This window comes from Salvelinus namaycush, chromosome 9 (genome assembly GCF_016432855.1).
Source record: "Salvelinus namaycush isolate Seneca chromosome 9, SaNama_1.0, whole genome shotgun sequence".
In the NCBI taxonomy this organism is placed as follows: Eukaryota; Metazoa; Chordata; class Actinopteri; order Salmoniformes; family Salmonidae; genus Salvelinus; species Salvelinus namaycush.
Window position 1 is genome coordinate 35,753,131 of NC_052315.1, and position 22,573 is coordinate 35,775,703.

Here is a 22,573-nt window from a genome sequence, read left to right on the forward strand (position 1 = left end):
TTCAAGAGTTTCTTTATTTTTACTATTTTCTACATTGTAGAATAATAGTGAAGACATCAGAGTTATGAAATAACACATATGGAGTCATGTAGTATGTGAGAAACCCAATTGATATGGTTTGGATGAGTTGGACCGCAGTGTGAAGGAAAAGCAGCCAACAAGTGCTCAGCATATGTGGGAACTCCTTCAGGACTGTTGGAAAGTTATTCCATGTGAAGTTGGTTGAGAGAATGCCACGAGTGTGAAAAGCTGTCATCAAGGCAAAGGGTGGCTACTTTGAAGAATCTCAAATATATTTAACACTTTTGTGGTTACTACATGATTCCATGTGTTATTTCATAGTTGATGTCTTCACTATTATTATACATTGGAGAAGGCAGCAAAAATAAAGAAAAACCCTTGAATTAGTATGTGTCCAAACTTTTGACTAGTACTGAGATATTATATACACTCAGCAAAAAAAGAAACGTCCCTTTTTCAGGACCCTGTCTTTCAAAGAGAATTCGTAAAAATCCAAATAACTTCACAGATCTTAATTGTGAAGGGGTTTAACTGTTTCCCATGCTTGTTCAATGAACCATAAACAATTAATGAACATGCACCCGTGGAACGGTCGTTAAGACACTAACAGCTTACAGACGGTAGGCAATTAAAGGTCACAATTATGAAAACTTAGGACATTAAAGAGGCCTTTCTACTGACTTTGAAAAACACCAAAAGAAATATGCCCAGGGTCCCTGCTCATCTGTGTAAACGTGCCTTGGGCATGCTGCAAGGAGGCATGAGGACTGCAGATGTGGCCAGGGCAATAAATTGCAATGTCCGTACTGTGACACTCCTAAGACAGCACTACAGGGAGACAGGAAGGATGATCATCCTCGCAGTGGCAGACCACGTGTAACAGCTGCACAGGATCGATACATCTGAACATCACACCGGCAGGACAGGTACAGGATGGCAACAACAACTGCCCGAGTTACACCAGGAACGCACAAACCCTCCATCAGTGCTCAGTCTGTTCTCAATAGGCTGAGAGAGGCTGGACTGAGGGCTTGTAGGCCTGTTGTAAGGCAGGTCCTCACCAGACATCACCGGCAACAACGTCACCTATGGGCACAAACCCACTGTCGCTGGAGCAGACAAGACTGGCAAAAAGTGCTCTTCTGTCGAGTCGCTGTTTTGTCTCACCAGCGGTGATGGTCGGATTCGCGTTTATCGTCGAAGGAATGAGCGTTACACTGAGGCCTGTACTCTGGAGCGGGATCGATTTGGAGGTGGAGGGTCCGTCATGGTCTGGGGCGGTGTCACAGCATCATCGGACTGAGCTTGTTGTCATTGCAGGCAATCTCAACATTGTGCGTTACAGGGAAGACATCCTCCTCCCTCATGTGGTACCCTTCCTGCAGGCGCATCCTGACATGACCCTCCAGCATGACAATGCCACCAGCCATACTGCTCATTCTGTGCGTGATTTCCTGCAAGACAGGAATGTCAGTGTTCTGCCATGGTCAGTGAAGAGTCCGGATCTCAATCCCATTGAGCACTTCTGGGACCTGTTGGATCGGAGGGTGAGGGCTAGGGCCATTCCCCCCCAGAAATGTCCGGGAACTTGCAGGTGCCTTGGTGGGAGAGTGGGGTAACATCTCACAGCAAGAACTGGCAAATCTGGTGCAGTCCATGAGGAGGAGATGCACTATAGTACTTAATGCAGCTGGTGGCCACACCAGATACTGACTGTTACTTTTGATTTTGACCCCTCCTTTGTTCAGGGACACATTCAATTTCTGTTAGTCACATGTCTATGGAACTTGTTCAGTTTATGTCTCAGTTGTTGAATCTTATGTTCATACAAATATTTACACATGTTAAGTTTCCTGAAAATAAATGCAGTTGACAGTGAGAGGACGTTTCTTTTTTTGCTGAGTTTATATAATAATTATACAAAAAATACATTGGGATGTAAAAAGGTCAGTGTAAACTTAAATGACTAAAACCAGATAAAGTGTTTAAGATAATGGAGCTATATATATTTTTTTAAATAAGATCATTGAGAACTAACAATCACCAAAACAAAAACTAGACAGTCAGGGAGAATCAAAAATTCAAAACATGTCATGGCATGAGGCCCCCATTGATTTTGTTCAAATTTTTGACTCACTCGGCATAACACGGCATAAGCCATAGCAAAATGTGTAGAATCGTGTTTTGCAACATTATTTTCTGGATGTAACCAGGACCTCAGCTAACCACAAGATAATTTCACTGATGCTTCTTGGCAACCGCAGAACCCCTCCCTTGGTTACACAAATTCAGAGTGTTGTAACAGAGGACGTAGATCAGTGATATAGCATCATCAGAGCGGTTGTCAGATCTGTGAAGAGACTGGGGAAAACGTATAAACATTTCACTGCAAGTCAGGAGTGAGTGTGTGTGTGTGTGTGTATGTATGTATGTATGTGTCTCTCAAAAAGGCAATAAGCAGATGAGGAGACAAGACTGAACACACTGGTGGAATCAGTTCCAGTACAACACCCAATCCTCTGGCCAGCCAGCCAACCATCAAGAGTATAATGAGCCAGCCAAACAACCTCTCCTACCTCCCACCACTGCAACCTAGTGTATGGATCTGCCCCACCTTTATCTTCTACTGTACCCACACAGATCACGTACAAACAAACAAACCCTGGATCTTCTACCCCACATATGCATACTCCTGTGGTAAGTACACTACACTCACCACAACCTTCTTGACCAACCAGCCACTGTACATCCTCACTGCACTCAGAAATATCTTTATTACGCAACAGCCCCATCCTACACTAACCTCCTGTCCTGACCTGTGTGTGCGCGGGCACGTGTGTGTCTGCCCAACCCTACCTCTACAGTTTGAGCTCCACGAAGCCCTGTTACTCCTCATGTGCTCATAAAACTGTACACATACTCCCTGTGTGTACACACACACACACACACACACACACACACACACACACACACACACACACACACACACACAGACACATCTGCCTACACACAGCAGCTGCAGTGTTCCTAGAGGAGAGGAGTAACTAGTGACATCAACCTGGACAGTTTGATGAGAGCAGGATACATGACAAAATCCCCCAAAACAACCCATTTACAAGGCTAATGCAGTGGCAGGGAGTCAAAGGCAACAGACACACACCAAGTAACTCCTATATTTGTCTCGGTGTATTAATAGATCATGCAACTCTGCTTCTTTGAGCCCCTATGTGTGTGTGTTGTCCAGACCAGGGGGACTTGTTGATGAGCAGACTGACTGTTGGGTCACGGCAGGCTTCTTTCTGACAGAGCAACTGCCCTCTGCTCTGCTTCAAAACAGCTTCTCCTGCACGGCAGTTTCAGCAGGCTCTATATCAGACTTCCACAGGGTTTCATGGAAACAGGTAGCTCTCCAGATCGGCTAAACCATCACCAATGTCAACACTCACAGGCTTGTGAAAACAACTTGATGGCTATAATTCTCTCTCTCACACACACGGCTATAATTCGCTAACGCAACAGGAAGGGAATTACCACGACCTCAATCGTGTGGGCAAACATTTAGCTTCCTTCTTTCCATACTGTAAATAAAGTCAGTAAAAAACACACACGTGCACGGAACATCCACGTAAGTGCATACATGCACGCACACTTCTCGTCTATGCACACACAATGCACTAACATAACCAGTTAAATGCCCAGTATCTGGCTATTACAGCAGAGGTGGAGGACATGTTTTGAGGCGTCTCTTGGCTGAGCCTGGCCTGGGCTACCGTAGTGTTATCTCCTGAAGCAGGAGGCTGTAACAGAATACAAATCAGTGATTCATTCTATTGTGATAGAGGTCTGGTCCAGAGAGAGAAGCTGCTGCTTTGATCCATCCCTCTGAATCAATAGGGAAGATGGCTTCTTGCATACAGGCCATTGTTGCCTTTTCAACATGGATATTTATAGCGGCAGATCTATCTTACTGGGCTGTCATTCCTGACAGGCGGGTGGACACAACTACAGGGATGACAGGATAGGATGACATCACAGGAGAGGCACAACCAATCAACAGGATGGACTGGGCAGGTAGGTCAAATCAGGGAGACGGTAGAAAATGACAATTACTTCTCCTCACCTTCCCTCACCCGACTCCTAACCATTCCACTCCCTTGGTGCTCCCCCCCTCACCTGTTCCACCTCCGTTGTAATAAAATAAAACATTTTATTAAAGTAAATGTGCATAAATTATGGTTAATAAGTGATAAGCAGTAATGGGCAGTCGCTACCATCATGGGAATTGTAATTGTTAAATTCTGTGTTACAGCATTCAACCCACATATTGCATTTCATGTCTAAAACAATTCATCGAAACAGAAATCGAAAAGTGATGATCTTTTACCGAAACCGACCTCAAAAAGCATTAATTGCTCAGCACTAATAGTACCTTGTTTCTACGCCATATCAGGGATTGATCATGGATCGTTAAATTCTCATTATAATGAGAATAACAGTTTAACTCTGTAATGTGACATCTGTAGTCATATCATGACATCACTTTGAGGCGTGCCCACATTGGGAAGAGCCAATAGCGGCAGTCTAGGCAGATTTGAATTTTATTGTGGATGTTGGTAAGAGGAGCTGTCTATTACACACTTCTATGGGTGAGGGGAGACAAAGCCGTGCCATTCAATTACAATCTAGGCTACAAGTGTCAGTCATTCCATGTAGGGCCGAGTGTCTGCGGGTTTTCCCTCCTCACTTGTACTTAATTGATGAATTAAGGTCACTAATTAGTAAGGAACTCCACACCTGGTTGTCTAGGGCTTAATTGAAAGGGGGGGGGGGGGGAATGGAAAAACCTGCAGGCACTAGGCCCCCCATGGAATAAATGTGACAGCCCTGATCTAGGCCATGTCAGAGATTAATAATCCAGATATAAATAGGGAGATGATGATTTTATTTTTTATTTTTTCAGCCCTGCCTGCAGACTCCAGTACCACTTGTTGTCTGTAGGGATCTGTGCTCTTCTGTGGTGTTTGTCTAGGTACTACTGAGGGAGAACACTACCACGAGGGATGCCCCCCCACACCCACACACAGTTCCCTGTGCCAACCATACCCTCTCGCTCCTCTGACTGTTTGGTAATTAGTGCCACAACACGTTGGGTCTCTCTCCACCAGTCTTAATTAGCCCCTAAAGTACACGCATACTCCCAACACTACAGTACCCCAATGCTACAGTACACAGACCGCAAATATAGTCACACACACACACAGTCCAACCCCATCACTACAGTAAACACATACAGTCTGGGATGGGCACAGTGCTGGTGATCTTATATATAAATAAATAAAGATCACCAGCATATATATATATATATATATATATATATATTTAGAAGCTTCCAAAAGCATTTGCTTTGGACCTTGCATCAGCACCTACATTAAATTCCACACAGCTCGAGGTCAAAATTGGAGGAGCAAACCTCATGTAAGCACTTTCCAGTGGGGACAGATAATATAGTCTACATACTCTGTCTGTCTTCAGCCACATCCCTGTCTGATGGCCTACTCCACTAAACCTCTGCATGGCTGTGCCCTTTTGCTCAAGGAGAGGTACATGTACATGTGTAGGGTTATATATAGCCCACGGCCATCTTGAGCTGGGAGACATTAACAGTTTGTTTTGAAACCCTAGAGCTTTGCTTAGACCATGAGAGTAATCTTACATGACAGTTTATTGAGGGCGCAGGTTGGGAGCTGGGAGTCGCTGGACAGGGGGGGGAGTCATCGACCTGAAACAGTCAGAGACATTCAACTTACCTTACTGGTATGCACTGCACCCCACGAGTTAGGCCTACATTTTGGACCTAGGAGGTAGTACTGCCTTGGGTTTATATACAGTGGGGTCTGAAATTATTGATACCATCAATAAAGATTATTGCTAATTTCTGTATAAAATAAATAAAAATACTGAGCTATATTGTATGCTCCCCCAAAAAATTGGGAAATTATATTATTTTTTAACAAATACAATTTCCCAGAGAGATTACTTGAACAACATTTTTTTTGGAGGTGGGTCAAAATTGACACTTAAAGAATAAATAATTGCCATAAATAAAGTATTCAAAAATGTAGTATTTGTCTCAATGTTCCTAGCAAGTCATGTGACTCACATCAAGCTTGTCACTCTATAAACTTGTTGAATGCAGTTGCAGTTCTTTTTGGATGCGTTTCAGATTGTGTGCCCAATAGAAATGAATGGTGAATAGAATACTGTATGTTTCTAAACACTTCTACATTAATGTACCATAATTATGGATAATCCTGAATGAATTGAGAATAACGAAAGTTCGAGGGTCAAAGATCATATCCCCAAGAAATGCTAACCTCTCCTGTTATTGGTAATGGTGAGGTTAGGGAGGGAGGTTACTTGTTAAACAAAATCTCTTCCTCTGAGCAATTGTATTAGTATAAATTAAATAATGTAATTTCCCTTTTTAGCATACAATTTAGCTCAGTATTTTAATTAGTTATTTTTATACAGTTATTATTGCTCATCTTCACATCAAGGGTGTCAATAACTTCAGACCCCACTGCATAGAAAATAAATTGTATTCAGCATTGATTTGATACTAGTAGGCTACTCTTTACCACTCAATCGAGTTTCTGATGAGAGGGAGACTACCTTTCATCCTGAAAACAAAGAATTGTCCTGCTGTCGGTCCCACCCATCCTATATCGAGGATGAAGAACTTAAGAGCGGACCTCCTGCGTCTACACATGCAGCCCCCTCTCTCAACTAAAGCACTTAAATTGGTTAAAGGATCCATATTGTCAGAGCCAAAAGCCCACTGCAGGGATAATAGATTTTTAATGGAGAGATGATTGTAAGGGGAACCTCTCTAGGGACGGATCACAATCGAACACAGCGACCACCATGGAGCCAACCCCCCCCTTCACACACACACAAATGACTTCATCTCTGTAAATGGCATCTTTAGTGGGGCACTGGAGGAGACTTGGCTGCAATGCTACAACACAATGTAACCAAGCCTTGACACAATTTAGCTTAAGAAAATCCATCCATTTACAAAGGGAGATGTAACTAGCCAGGCCTTTCAGGTTTCTACACTAACTTTTTCCATTGGTGCTTGTCGCACAATTTAAAAAACAAAAACATAAATGACCTGCCCTGTGTGCCATAAATGTGCATGCATTCCATACAGAACCAGTGTTCTTACATTGATTTACTGTAACAGCAAAGTAAAGAGACTTTAAAATCTGCAATAAATAAATATTGCACTTTATTTTAAGAGCTTTGTGTTTTTTTCTGCAAAATCGATACCACAGCAAAAAAATTATCAATAAAAAAAAAGTGGGAAGGAGGTCTGATGTTTCAGGTTGACTCTCAAAATCACACTTATTATTTTTTATAGAAAAGTCCACAACAATGCTTAAACCACATCAGGGAACCATTTGAGGTCTAGGAAAAATGAGTCATTTTGATTTTTTTTGTTTAGTTAACCTTTAATTCAGGTGTGCAACAGCCAGACAGCTGTGTTTGGCTAGTGGCATGTCTTTAGCCACATGTGGAGTTTTCAAAACAAATGGCCATTGGATTGATGCAAATAACCATGATTATGCAAGGTTGGCATAGGCTACTTTGTAGTTACCTTTTAATTGCCTTTGCATCTAACTGAAAATGGTTATGCTATCATTAGCGACGCTAACGGCCACGCAAGTGGTAGACATGGTGGTAAACATATAGCAGGGCTTGATATTCCGGTAAATTTTCCAGTAGCACACCAGGCCAAAGCTACTGGCCCTAAATGGAAAAAAATTCTGGCCCAGTTCAAGATCTGACAGGAAAGCGAATGATGCGCACATAACTTCAATAAAATCATCTGCTATCTTCCATTTGCAAACTGAGCAACTACTGGGTTCATACAGACATCGGCAAGTCAAATTCAAGGACTGTCAAGGACTTTTCCCAAGCACTTAAATTGTAATTTTCGAGGACTTAACATGATATATTTCATTGTTGTAATAAGCCATTTTGTCGGGGAAAATGGCTGCACCCCTACCCAGTGATGTGAAATCAATAGATTAAGGCCTAATGAATTTATTTCTATAAACTAACTCAGTACAAATATTTTACATTGTTGCATGTTACGTTTATATTTTTGTTCAGTATAGACAGCATGCTCCCGACACAAACACACTAATGAAGCCTGTCCACATGTGGTAGCTAGTCAGTCTCGCCATTTGGGATGTTGAAGAGTTATTGAGGGGTTACTGTATCATGTTTTAAAATAAGAAAGCGACCAAAACATTTTTTTTTTAACACTATGGAAACCAAGTTGAAGCCAACATTCAATGATTTTACAGCAACATGCGCAACAGACTAGCACAACACCATTCAATTGAAACGGTGGTTAACAAACAAAAGCGCCTACCTCATAAAAACTGATGAGAAATTAAATCACGGAATAATTATATTGGAGTAGTAGAACTTCTAAATCGGCTACCATAACATCCATGAATTTTCAAGGACTAAAGAGCCTAGAGGAAATGTCTGATTCAAGTTAGGCTTCCATGATGGTTGAATATTGACAATGGGCAATTCAGCCAAGACTTATATATATATATATTTTTTTTTACTGGTAGATATACATTTACTGGTAGATATAACTTGGATCATATTCCCTACCCCTACCACTGTTGGTCTTCGCGCCACACAACAACCAGCTGTTTGAGAGCTGCACGCGCTCTCTGCCCGACAGATTAATAGGCTGTGTGCAGTGCGCTTGTGATAAATAAAGAAAAACATCGACAAAAACGAACAGCGTCGGAAATCCATCCGTTTTTTAAAAATCAATTATTTAGCCTGGATTATTGAGCCCTGACAAACAGGGAGGGGCATACCCGTGCAGTTGTTGCCTTTTCAGAATGTTGGTTTATTGTGAAACAAAAACTAACGTGACCAGGTACATTTTCACTGGCACCGTTGCATAGGGCTGGGAGATATGGCCTAAAAATTTTCCTTTAAAAAAAAACATATTAGGCGATTCACAGTGCATTCCAAAAGGTATTCAGACCCCTTTACTTTTCCCACATTTTGTTACGTTACAGCCTTGTTCTAAAATGTATTAATACACACAATACCCTATAATGACAAAGCAAAATCAGGGTTTTAAACAAATGTACATAATGAAATGTGGGGGGAAAATAAAACTGAAATGTCACATTCACATAAGTATTAAGAACCTTTACTCAGTACATGGTTGAAGCAGCTTTGGCAGCGATTACAACCTCGAGTCTTGAGAATGAAGCTCTAAGCTTCACACACCTGTATTTGCAGACTTTATCACATTATTCTCTGCAGATCCTCTCAAGCTCTGTCGGGTTGGATGGGGAGCATATCTGCATAGCTCTTTTCAGGTCTCTCCAAAGATGTTCGATCGGGTTCAAGTCCGGGCTCTGGCTGGGCCACTCAAGGACATTCAGAGACTTGTCACGTAGCCACTCCTGCATTGTCTTGGCTGTGTTCTTTGGGTCGTTGTCCTGTTGGAAGGTGAACCTTCACCCCAGTCTGAGGTCCTGGGAGCTCTGGACCTGGTTTTCATCAAGGATCTCTGCACTTTGCTCTGTTCATCTTTCCCTCGATCCTGACTAGTCTCTCAGTCCCTGCTGCTGAAAAAACATCCCTACAGCATGATGCTGCCACCACCATGCTTCACCGTAGGGATGGTGCCAGATTTCCTCCAGATGTGACGCGTGGAATTCAGGCCAAAGAGTTCCATCTTGGTTTCATCCTTTATGTGCCTTTTGGCAAACTCCAAGCGGGCTGTCATGTACCTTAAACTGAATAGTGGCTTCCATCTGTCCACTCTACCATAAAAGGCTTGATTGGTGGAGTGCTGCAGAGATGGTCGTCCTTCTGGAAGGTTCTCCCATCTCTAACAGAGGAACTGGAGCACTGTCAGAGTGACCATCAGGTTCTTGGTCACCTCCCTGACCAGGGCCCTTCTCCCCCAATTGCTCAGTTTGGCCGGGCAGCCAGCTCTAGGAAGAGCCTTGGCGGTTCCAAACTTCTTCCTTTTAAGAATGATGGAGGCCACTGTGTTGTTGGGGACCTTCAATGCTGCAGATTTTGCTCTGACATGCACTGTCAACTGTGGGACCTTACATAGACAGGTGTGTGCCAGCCAAATCGTGTCCAATGAATTGACCAATCAAGTTGTAGAAACAAAAAGGATGATCAATGGAAACAGGATGCACCTGAGCTCAATTTCAAGTTTCATAGCAAAGGGTCTGAATACTTATGTAAATAAGGCAGCTGTTTTTTTATTTGTAATAAATTAGCAAACATTTCTAAGAACCTGTTTTCGTTTTGTCATTATGGGGTATTGTGTGTAGATTTATTAAATAAAACATTTTCCTCGTCAATTTTAGAATAACACGGAACCCAAACTGGTTGCGCGTGTGCACCATCGTGCATAATTGTATTTTGTCCCCCTACACCAAACTCGATCACGACACGCAGGTTAAAATATCAAAACAAACTCTGAACCAATTACATTAATTTGGGGACAGGTCGAAAAGCATTAAACATTTATGGCAATTTAGCTAGCTAGCTTGCACTTGCTAGCTAATTTGTCCTATTTAGCTAGCTTGCTGTTGCTATCTAATTTGTCCTGGGATATAAACATTGTTATTTTACCTGAAATGCACAAGGTCCTCTACTCCGGCAATTAATCCACACATAAAACGGTCAACCAAATCATTTCTAGTCATCGCTCCTCCTTCCAGGCTTTTTCTTCTCTGGACTTTATATTGTGATTGGTAACTTTCATAAATTAGGTGCATTAACGCCACTGACCTCGTTAGTCTTTCAGTCACCCACGTGGGTATAACCAATGAGGAGATGGCACATGGGTACTTGCTTCTATAAACCAATGAGGAGATGGGAGAGGCAGGACTTGCAGCGCGATCTGCATCACAAATAGAACTGACTTATATTTTAGCCCTTGGCAACGCAGACGCTCATTGGCACGCGCAAGCAGTGTGGGTGCAATAATGGAAAAATATAGATTTCTACATATATTTTGCAATGCTCACGCACGGTGTAGTCAGGGTATAAGGTTGTAACGTAACAAAATGTGGAAATAGTCAAGGGATCTGAATACTTGCACTGTATACCTTGATTAGATTTTTTTTCTTCCTAAATAAGAGTTGTACAATTAAAAGGTCAAATACACCAGATTTTAAACAGTCAGCAATAATCTAATGAATTCAGGGCTTGTGAAGTTATACCTAGGCTGAATATAAGCCTTCCACAATCTTAAGACCCACTAATATTTTATTTTTCAATAATCACTGATCTGGCTTTCAAGTCTATGAGAATGATATTTTTTGTAAAAACAAATTTAACTAGAACCACGCATAATGCAAATTCACTAATAATGACAAACTTTTTGTAGCGGGTATTGGCTTACAGAAAATGAACACAGGTCTCATCAACAATCAAGCTCACGTGCTAGTGATTAGCCAGCTAATCTTTAGCCAACTTGGATCTATTTGCTAGCTAACCGTATCGAACCCTATCTTTAGGGATGGATAATGGGAGCACTAGATGGTGAGTAACCCCATTACATTCATCGCTCATCCATTAGAACACAATGTGAAGATAGAAGCCTGCATCTCCTATGAATAGGGTCACAGTTTTCAGTCAGTCAACTAATCATGATCCTTGGAGTCAAGAAAGCAGGGGGGGGTTAATGAGTGAGAGTGCAGTGCCCTCTCTCTTCTTCCCAATAAAACACTGTGTGTAGAAGAGAATAGGGCCCTAGCCTCAAAACAGACAGCCTCTTAGCAAAATATGACCTTTTTCCTCACTGGGTCCTCCTTTTAGGTTGTTAACCAGGGATCATCTCACACACACACACACACACACACACACACACACACACACGAGACAGGACCATCAGTGGACAGAGTCTCTCTCTATTCAGCTCTGACAATAGAAAGCAGCTGGAAGACCAACCATTCTATCCATTAGTCAACAATCCCTAACACAAAGCAACATGCCCAAGCATTAGAGGGGCCTTGTCCCTCAGGTTGCTTCGGCTACCCCTCATCAAGTGTAACAAACCACCTTAATGCCCGTTATGTGAATGGAACCCTTTCTAAATCCGACCGTGTCCATATCAATGGTTTATCAAGCTTGAGTGTAAATGAGTAGACCTTCCATTGGAATCATTACTTTTTGTATTAACCTGTTACTCATGGGGTATTGATGACATGAGTCATGCTTCTTGAATCATTCTTTATCAGCACTGATTTGTCATCCACTCATATTTTAGTGTACTGTATTACTAAGCACTGTATTACTAAGCACCGCTAGGCTACTGTATTACTAATAAGCATCGACATCATAAACAAAAATAGGAAGTTATCATCAAAACACCCGATGACTGACAATGTGGGAAACTGACCTGCAATGAATGGCATGTATGATTACACAGTGTGAAAATATATAATCCATAAAGGTCTCTATAGACATCACTCCAGCGATCAACGTGCCTGCGCGTGCATGGGCGGAGTCAGATTTTTTTGGAGCAGCGTGCACTTCTGCATTCCACCCAGAGAGGAAGTCTGCCTTGTGTAGTGTATATCTACTAGGGGGCTTGGGATGTCAGAGTAGCTTACCAAGCAAGAGGGTCCGAGGCACTCTGACCGTAGCTAGTGATGACATTTAAACTTCCGGATCCGGTGTTATGTGCCTTTTGTTTACAAATACAGGCTAGTATGGTGTTCTATTTTGTACTTTTTACCAATCCCCCCCAATTTCATGATATCCAATTGGTAGTTACAGTCTTGTCCCATAGCTGCAACTCCTGTATGGACTCAGGAGAGGTGAAGGTCGAGAGCCATGCATCCACCGAAACACGACCCGCCAAGCTGCACTGCTTCTTGACACACTTCTCGCTTAACCCAGGAGCCAGCCGCATCAATGTGTCAGAGGAAAAACCATACAGCTGGCGACCTGAAGTCAGCGTGCATGCGCCTGGCGTCCACAAGGAGTCGTCGCTGGAGCGCGATGGGACAAGGACAAACCAGCCAAACCCTCCCCTAACCCGGACGACGCTGGGCCAATTGTGTGCTGCCTCATGGGTCTTCTGGTCGCGGCCGGCTGCGACACAGCTTAGGATCGAACCCGAAAGCAGTGCCTTAGACCGCTCCGCCACTCAGGAGGCCCAGACACTTCTTAAGGATTTAATTAGTTACAGAAGCAAACATGTCGCTCTACGAATTGGAAGACCTTGAACTGCTCTTACTACTCTGGAGGAGAAATAAATAAAAAAAGGAGAATGGAATGTTTGTCCAGTGAACACTACAAGGGACAAGCTTGTCCATAGCTAAGTGCTGCAGAAAGGCTGGCTATGACCCTTCGGTTTTTAGCGAGTGGCAGCACACAAAGTATCGCAGCAAGTTATAAACTAAAATATCAACATTTTGTGCCATAATCACAGAAGTGTGCCAGGCTATCTGGTATGTCCTGAAGGAGGATTTTGTTGCTCATCCCTCCATGAAAAAATGGGACGAAATCGGCTGAGTTTTGGGATCGTTGGAATTATTAGTTGTGTGCAGGAGCTGTCGACGGAACTCAGGCAACGAGTACCACAACTACAAGGGCTTTTTCTCAATGGTACTGATTGCAGTTTGCGATGAAAGTACTGCTTCATCATGATCGACATGGGTGCATATGGTTAGGAGGGAGACGTGGGAATCTTCTCGCAAAGCAAGGTCGGCTCCCAACTCATTGCAGCTACCAAGGCCGGAGTGCATACCGGGGACCCAAACACAGAGCACATATGTCTAAGTGGGAGACGAGGCATTCCCAGAGTAAACCTGATGTGACCATATCCATGTAGATACGCTAAATGCATATGACTAATTATATATGGTGTGAAAATTATACCAATATAGAACTTGTAATTATATGCCTCATAAAAGTGATCTAGCATCCCAATAAGAGGATTGGGGCCTATGTCCAAAGCATAGGCCACACAGTTGTTACAGTACACAATAGTATTGAACGGGAACATGAAGGCTAACGGAAACACTTATTTTATTCAAAAAGGTTCTGCTGGCCTTGATGTGCGCAATAACCTAAAGGACTACTTCCTCATACCAGCTGGTTGAGTGTCTTTCCAAGATGCTGCCATCACACGTGGCACCCTACAATAAATGTAAAAAATGTTGGTGTGGTACGGAAAACATGGGCGCACATATGTTCTCTTCCTCTGGGTGATGTCTGTTTCTAGGTCATGTTGTGAGCGACACACTTAGCTTCACCGTTTGGATTTTGGCCTTTATCTTATTCACACTTTACTAATCACAATAAAGAGTACAATAATGAGTCACTTCGTCCTCGTGTTGTTTTAGTTTGTCATATTCTTTTAAGGCTAGACCCACAAGACAATTACATGGCCATGTACAACCTTGTGTTATGTGTAGTGGCCTTTCAACATTTCAAATGAGAACTTTCCTACTATGGTAAATAGGTGAGAATGACTGTCCAGCAGTATACAATAAGGACAGACCCCCAAGACATTAACCTCATCTACTTCACATAGCTCATGTGCAAAGCAGTACAAGTTGACTGAGTGGCTAATTAAGAAAACAGAATTGTTTTCTGTCACAAGTGCCAATAACCAGACAAAGACATTGTCAGACCTTTTGCGCTATATTTTTTATTTTTTTCCCCAGGTGACGATCACAAGAGGACATAATGTCAGTGTCCTAAGGATCCTCCGCTGTCATCCTCACACAGCCACTGGAGCTGGGTAGAGTTTGATGGAGTGCCAGGACAGAGAGCAAGGGTGCACCTGGGCGGAGCATTAGGCGTTAGTGAGAGGGTCCGGGGACGTGATGAACTAGGCCGGGGAGATGATGAATCAATGGGCGATGAATCCCCTGTAGATGGGCCCTCGGTGCTCAGTTCTGTCTACAACGCAATCCCTCTCCCAATGCCTATAAGTAGCAATCTCCATTGGCCCATTTTGAGTTAAAATGCTCACAAAATAACTGATTTCATAAACATCTCAATCTAACTAGCACACACAGTGTCTGTTTTCAGATGTTTGAACTGGCCCTGCTAATCATTATTATAACAAAAATAGGCACGGGATATTTCCAACTTACAATTTCTCCCATCCAGAAACGAGATGATTTCACATGTTCTAACTAGGTCTGCTAAACATAAGATACAAATATACACTGTTCAAAAGTACTCAGCTGCATGACAAGAGTACATACCATATCTGGCATATTGGCGTAGGTCTGACGATGATGTTTCACGTAAACACGAAGCCACACTCCTTGTCTCCTTCACCTTTTTCTGATTGCGAACATACCGGTCCCGAATCATACTCCATTTTTCTTTGATATCAGTATCCGTGTTCCAATTTTGTGATATCTCCCTCCAGCGGTTATCTTTTACGTTCTTGTCCGAATACAACTGCACTAAAGGATTGTAGAGGTTATCGTATCGTCTCACCTCCTTGCAGACGCTCCTCAAAACTGGACAGGCATAATTGTGCGTAGCAAATGTTGAAATAAAAGCACAAAAAAATATATAGTAGAATAATAAGTAGAATAGCAGTTGCAGCGAAGTAGCAGCACTTCCATCTCTGTGTTTATATCTGAAGGGATGTGATTTAGATACAGGGCGGGACTTCCATTCCAAACCTCACTCAATACTGCCCCTCAAGTCTTTGCAAGGAATGATATGGCACTTCTCAATTTCCAGTTAGCAAAAAACTGTGTCAAATGCCGGAGCGTATTACAAGGAGTCGCCGCTTTTGTGACAAACAACGACATTACAACACAGCGCTACGCTCCGTAGCTTCCGTCGCTGTAGTGTGGATTTACCTTAAATCTCTTGGTCAAATGATGTCATACCCCACTGAGGGGCAGTGAGAGGGTCGTCATTAGTTACTACTGCCAAAGTCATAAACCCAGCCCACTTGGGTTGACTTTAAACCTAACCTCAACCACACAGCTAACTTTATGCCTAACCTTAAATTAAGACCAAGCTGTTTTTAGGAATTTCTATTACATAGCCAATTTTGACTTTGTGGCTGTGCTATCTAGTGGAAACCCGGTGAGAGTTGCTACACTTTGGCAGGCAGATAGGGAGTAGCAACGTTGTTGAATGAGCGTTATATTTAGCCTTGTGTGGGCTATATATAGACTACATGCAATACCATGCTTTTCTTTTGTTTCAACGTCAGGCTACTCAAAAATATTGTTCCACATGTAACTTACTCCATGCCTAAACTTTGAATGTAAGCTAGGCAACATAGACAAACTTGTGACATTTTCGTCTGGTAGTTAAAAAGGGCCAATCATGATATCAGTGATCTTCAGGTTGAAAAAAAATAATGAATACATCGGAGCTCTAGAAAGAAGCCAGAGTTTCTGATTTGGAATTCCGAGTTGGTTGCAGGCCCCCCAGTGTCCGGTCTGGTGCGTGGAGTCATGAGCGCTGCTGGTCGGCTACTGCGTAGCAACCTAGCAGTGCCAAAAGCCCTGGTCTGCCCTAGAAAGCCGTTGTAAATTACGATCACCAGAAAGGCCCCAAAAAATGTTGGATGTTCGTTTTCGGATCTAAAATTTGTTTATGATCAAGTTCGATACCCACAGTGAATTATTTTAAAGTTTGCTACAAATCAAGATATTTAATTAAATAGTGATCCATTCTGACAACAACATTTGTCATCATACAGGACCACATGTTGATGGACCAACCACAGGCTGGCATGCTATGAGGAGACGCCATTTAACTCTCAGGCAGGATGAAAACGACTACATTGACCATGATCCTTTGCTAGTTACGGCCACTTTCACCACAACCCTTAGCAATTTTTGGGTGCCATTCAGCAATATGGCTCGCTTAAAATTCAAATACTTCCGTATTCATGCCCGCCGGGAGATTTCCATAGGAATACGTGGATGATGTCAGCGTTATCCTATCTACTGGTTTTACGGTGCTTTCAAGACAACTGGGAACTCTCAAAAAAACAAGGTTAAATCATGAGATCTGATATCTTCAAGTCGGAACTCTAGAAAGATGCCCAAGTTTCCGACTTGGAATTTCGAGATGGATGACTGTTTAAAAAGAGTTCCCAGTTGTCTTATACTCACAGAAGTCTAAGATTTCCGAGTTCCCGGTTGTTTTGAACGCTGCATTAATGTCTATAGTTTGGATGATCATTCATAAGTATTTTTCCCAGTCGGGGCTGGGTTTTTTTCTCCGAGTTCCCAGTTGTCTTGAACGCGGCATAACCTACTGTCTCTAGCCTAGAAATCAGTTATTCCTGGACCATGACCAAGCACGTCGGAATGGAATCGCGTTCTTAATCAAACGCCTAGTAATGGAATGCAACTTCCGCAGTGCTCCAATTCGGTTTTCACTGTGACTGGGCGTCACCCGTGTCTGTGTGGTCTACAAACTACAGACGCAGGGCGGCTGTGGAGCGCTCATTGACTGGCCATAACATACAAAAAAAATGGCAACAGCTTAACACTTGAATTTCTTGACAATGAAAATGTGCCTCCATGGTTTAGTTTACATATCGGCATTAAATTATCCTCCCCTGTCCGTGAAGTTTAGGCGGCGAGCCAGGATTTAGCCTACGAACTAAATATAGCCTATATGAGAAAATAGTAGTAAACAAATTATATAGCAATATGTTGAGTCTATGATCACGGAAATAGCAGTTTGTTTGGCAAAACGTTAGGCTACACTTCCCAACGAGACAGCCTGATGCAGGCGTGAATAATGTCGTAAAAACACAAAATGTAAAGGTGCGCCGCAGTGGTGGCGGTGTGAACGAGCTCGAGCAGTTGTAGCACATTTTGGTCCCCTGTATGGGTTCCCTGGTCAATGCACAAACAACGTTGAGCGACACATTTCAAGAATCATACATTTGTGTAAGAGGTGAAAAATATGCACGGAATACTTACAATAAGCAGAGCTCTACCCTAATTATCAAGAGGGCGAGGTGGTCTACTGGAAACAATGTATTATGTATTACTCAGTAGCAGCTGAGCGTTCCAAGCGTTGAAGTCCAGATGGTGTTTCCTCAACGAATGTCTCAATAGTTTCGACAACAGAAAATGTATGTTGTTATTCCAGATACTGCAATTTTAAGTGAAATTTATCAAAGCATTCGTTCAGTGCTGTATACGAGGTTAGCTCACGGCGAACAATGTGCTTCGAATAGGGAGAGGAGACTGTTAGAGCCCACGCCCAGCCCTGTATGAACCGCCCCGGCGAGAACAGTTCAGTTGCCTGTTTTGACCATCGTTAGTTGGCACGTTGGGCGGTTTCCGTATAACTGCAAAATATAAAGGGGCAGTGTGGGCATACAGAATTACAACTACAAATTCCGTAGTAGCCTATCTTAACGTGATTTATGCAATTCACATTTTCGAACCATAGCCCAGTCAGATAAAGTAAACCTGGGAGCTTTAGTATTGTATGTTTAATATTAATGTTTGGCTGAATATGTAGACTAAAATGTGTGGTAACCTATCATCGTAGTGTTGTTATTGATCATGCAATAAAAGAAATACACTTTAGACTACATATCCCAAGGGGCAAAGCCCCCTTTATCACCGTATCCAGGAAGTCATTTGCCGTTGTCAAGCAAACTTGTGCCTGTCTTTGCAAATGCTCTCTGAAGAATGTGCACTTCACACCTTTACGAATGTAGCTAGCTATCTAAGGTAAGATAAAATACGACATTGGATATTGGTGGATAACCAAAATGGAAAGTCATTTGTGATTCCATTTGGACTTTTAAATGAATTTGTTATCTGCAGCCAATCAACACGTCAAAACATTTGTATGATATTGAGATGTTAGCCAGCTTCTTTTCATACTCAAGCCAGCAGAGCCAACCCCTAAGTGTGGGATGTCAGCCAGCTGACTAACAAGGCTAACTAACCAAATAGCCAGATAAGCGACTTCTTCTGACAAGATGCCTCAAATAGAATGTCTTGTTTAGGAATTTATGCAACAAGTATGTTAGATACACCAGTAGAAGTGGTGCTAGCTAGCAATGTAAAATTTGATATGCTTTGTTTTTAGTATCCTAGCTATATTCTTCAATGGTTTCCATTGCAATTACAGTAGCCACATCACACTCATTTACACATACCAGCCATCTCACACACATAAATATGTTGACGCTTTCACTAACATATTATTATTATTATTATTATTCACCTTTATTTAATTGCTTCCAGGTGTCCGTGAGTGATGAGTTGTTCCCGGGACTCTGTACCTTTGGCACGGCCAGGCACAGAGAAGGTACTGGTGACTTAGCTGAGTGGGTCTGGTCAGATGAACCCATCCCCTGCTGCTTACAAGGACTCTGACATGCTGGTGGAGCTCTACTTCCCTACAGAAAAGCTGGTGAGGCTCTTATTGGGAAGGGATGTGTGGCCCTTTATGGGATATGGAAGCATGCTTCTTGACTAAATTTAGGGCATTAAAACAATTATATAATTGTAGTTTGCACAAAACCTATACATTACTATATTCGTATGCATTTAAAGGACAAGCATGTGACTCCACATATTAGCTAATGTTCTTAAACCATTAACATGCTCCATGACCTTGATTGCCGAGTGGACATATGGGGGGGGAGGGGGGGGGTTATTCATAAAAGTGTCACAAGCATCAGAGGTTGATGACTGGCACACTGGACGCTCAGGATGTAGGCCTAAGCACAGCATTAGAGAACATAAATGACACACAGCCTCTGTCTATGTACGTGGAAGTCTTCATATTTAATACCCTGATATCAACAATAAGGCTAACATCAATAAGATAACGTTTTTTTTGTAATCTCTCCTTGCAGTGTTTAAAAAAAAATGGTTTAATCAAAATGATTAAGCAAACTCTCATTGCCCATTCCGTCAGCGTCACTGTTGAAATAATTTGGTGGGCTAGTTTATAAATGAGGCTGTGGTGTGGTTGTCTGGTGCGAAACGCCATTAGCCTCTTCAGTGAAATTGGTCTCTGGAAAGGAGGAGACAGCTGGGTGCAACTAGTGAGATCTGGCCATTAAAGCTTTTGGGGAGATTTGGATTTATCTCTGGTGTCTGTGCATCGTTGTGAGTATGCTAAGCCAAAAGGCATGTAGTGCAAACACTCCCATCCATAATGATCTGTGGTGTGCAGTCAAAAACGAGATTTTCTTGTGTTTTATATGTATTTGGTCATTCCATGGTCACATCACCATGCGGCAAATTAGTTAATAGAACAATAAGAAATAGTTCCAAACCTCTCTGCCTATAAAAGCTAGTTTTCTGTTTCTCCCTCCCCACTCAGACAGTCTTAGCAAAATTCTTGCTTGAGAAATGGCTCTTTGCTAAAAAGCAATTTTAGTTTATTTTTTACAATTTGAATTGAAAACAATCACAGTAAGGTACTTAGTTGTTACCCACCAATTATTTGATATTGAGATATAACCATCTGCATTGGACAGTTTTCAGCTGTGCTAACATAATTGCAAAAGGGTCTTCTAATGATCAATTACCCTTTTAAAATGATAAACTTGGAATAGCTAACACAACGTGCCATTGGAACACAGGAGTGATGTATGCTGATAATGGGCCTCTGTATGCCTATGTAGATATTCCCTTAAAAATCAGCCATTTCCAGCTACAATAGTCATTTACAACATTAACAATGTCTACACTGTATCTCTGATCAATTTGATGTTATTTTAATGGACAAAAAAAATTGCTTTTCTTTCAAAAACAAGGACATTTCTAAGTGACCCAAAACTTTTGAACGGTAGTTTGTGTATATATATATATATATATATATATATATATATATATATATATATATATATATATATATATAACTCAGCAAAAAAAGAAACGTCCTCTCACTGTCAACTGCGTTTATTTTCAGCAAACTTAACATGTGTAAATATTTGTATGAACATAACAAGATTCAACACCTGAAACATAAACTGAACAAGTTCCACAGACATGTGACTAATATAAATTGAAAAATGTGTCCCTGAACAAAGCGGGGGTCAAAATCAAAAGTAACAGTCAGTATCTGGTGTGGCCACCAGCTGCATTAAGTACTATAGTGCGTCTCCTCCTCATGGACTGCACCAGATTTGCCAGTTCTTGCTGTGAGATGTTACCCCACTCTTCCACCAAGGCACCTGCAAGTTCCCGGACATTTCTGGGGGGAATGGCCCTAGCCCTCACCCTCCGAGCCAACAGGTCCCAGAAGTGCTCAATGGGATTGAGATCCGGGCACTTCGCTGACCATGGCAGAACACTGACATTCCTGTCTTGCAGGAAATCACGCACAGAACAAGCAGTATGGCTGGTGGCATTGTCATGCTGGAGGGTCATGTCAGGATGAGCCTGCAGGAAGTGTACCACATGAGGGAGGAGGATGTCTTCCCTGTAACGCACAACGTTGAGATTGCCTGCAATGACAACAAGCTCAGTCCGATGATGCTGTGACACAGCTCCCCAGACCATGATGGACCCTCCACCTCCAAATCGATCCCGCTCCAGAGTACAGGCCTCAGTGTAACGCTCATTCCTTCAACGATAAACGCGAATCCGACCACCACCCCTGGTGAGACAAAACTGCGACTCGTCAGCGAAGAGCACTTTTTGCCAGTCCTGTCTGGTCCAGCAACGGTGGTTTTGTGCCCATAGGCGACGTTGTTGCCGGTGATGTCTGGTGAGGACCTGCCTTACAACAGGCCTGCCTACAAGCCCTCAGTCCAGCCTCTCTCAGCCTATTGCGGACAGTCTTATCACTGATGGAGGGATTGTGCGTTCCTGGTGTAACTCGGGCAGTTGTTGTTGCCATCCTGTGCCTGTCCCGCAGGGGTGATGTTCGGATGTACCGATCCTGTGCAGGTGTTGTTACACGTGGTCTGCCACTGTGAGGACGATCAGCTGTCCTCCCTGTCTCCCTGTAGTGCTGTCTTAGGCGTCTCACAGTACGGACATTGCAATTTATTGCCCTGGCCACATTTGCAGTCCTCGTGCCGCCTTGCAGCATGCCTAAGGCACGTTCACGCAGATGAGCAGGGACCCTGGGCATCTTTCTTTTGGTGTTTTTCAGAGTCAGTAGAAAAGCCTGTGTGACAGCTTTATAGGGATGATTAATCCTACGCAGTCGGCTTGTGTACTGTAGTCTATCATGTAGAGAAGTGGCCTCAGAGCCCAGGTATACAGTAGCTTATTGTTGCGTCTCCTTTATGACCTACACTAACTACAGCTGAATGAGAGGGAAACAGAAAGTACAACACTCTGACACACACACAGTATAGAGACGGAGGAGATTTAGGTATCAGCACTGGGGAGGACCAACACATCTGATTCAACAGTCAAACCATTTTCAGACCTCTTCTATTCCTCCTATCGAGATACTCGACTGAACAAACCACTTCAGCATCTCTGTCTGGGCCCTAATACACTCAGCAAAAAAATAA

The 22,573-nt window shown here is 42.6% G+C and overlaps 1 protein-coding gene across 1 annotated transcript in view; it reads right to left on the bottom strand.

Moving 5' to 3' along the window:
• LOC120054020 (GTPase HRas-like) overlaps window positions 1-18,271 on the bottom strand; it is a 35,214-nt gene extending 16,943 nt beyond the window's left edge. The window contains exon 1 of the mRNA XM_039001375.1: window positions 18,045-18,271. The gene's annotated coding sequence lies outside the window, so the exon portion shown is untranslated. The remainder of the gene's footprint in view (window positions 1-18,044) is intronic.
• Window positions 18,272-22,573: the final 4,302 nt, after the last annotated feature.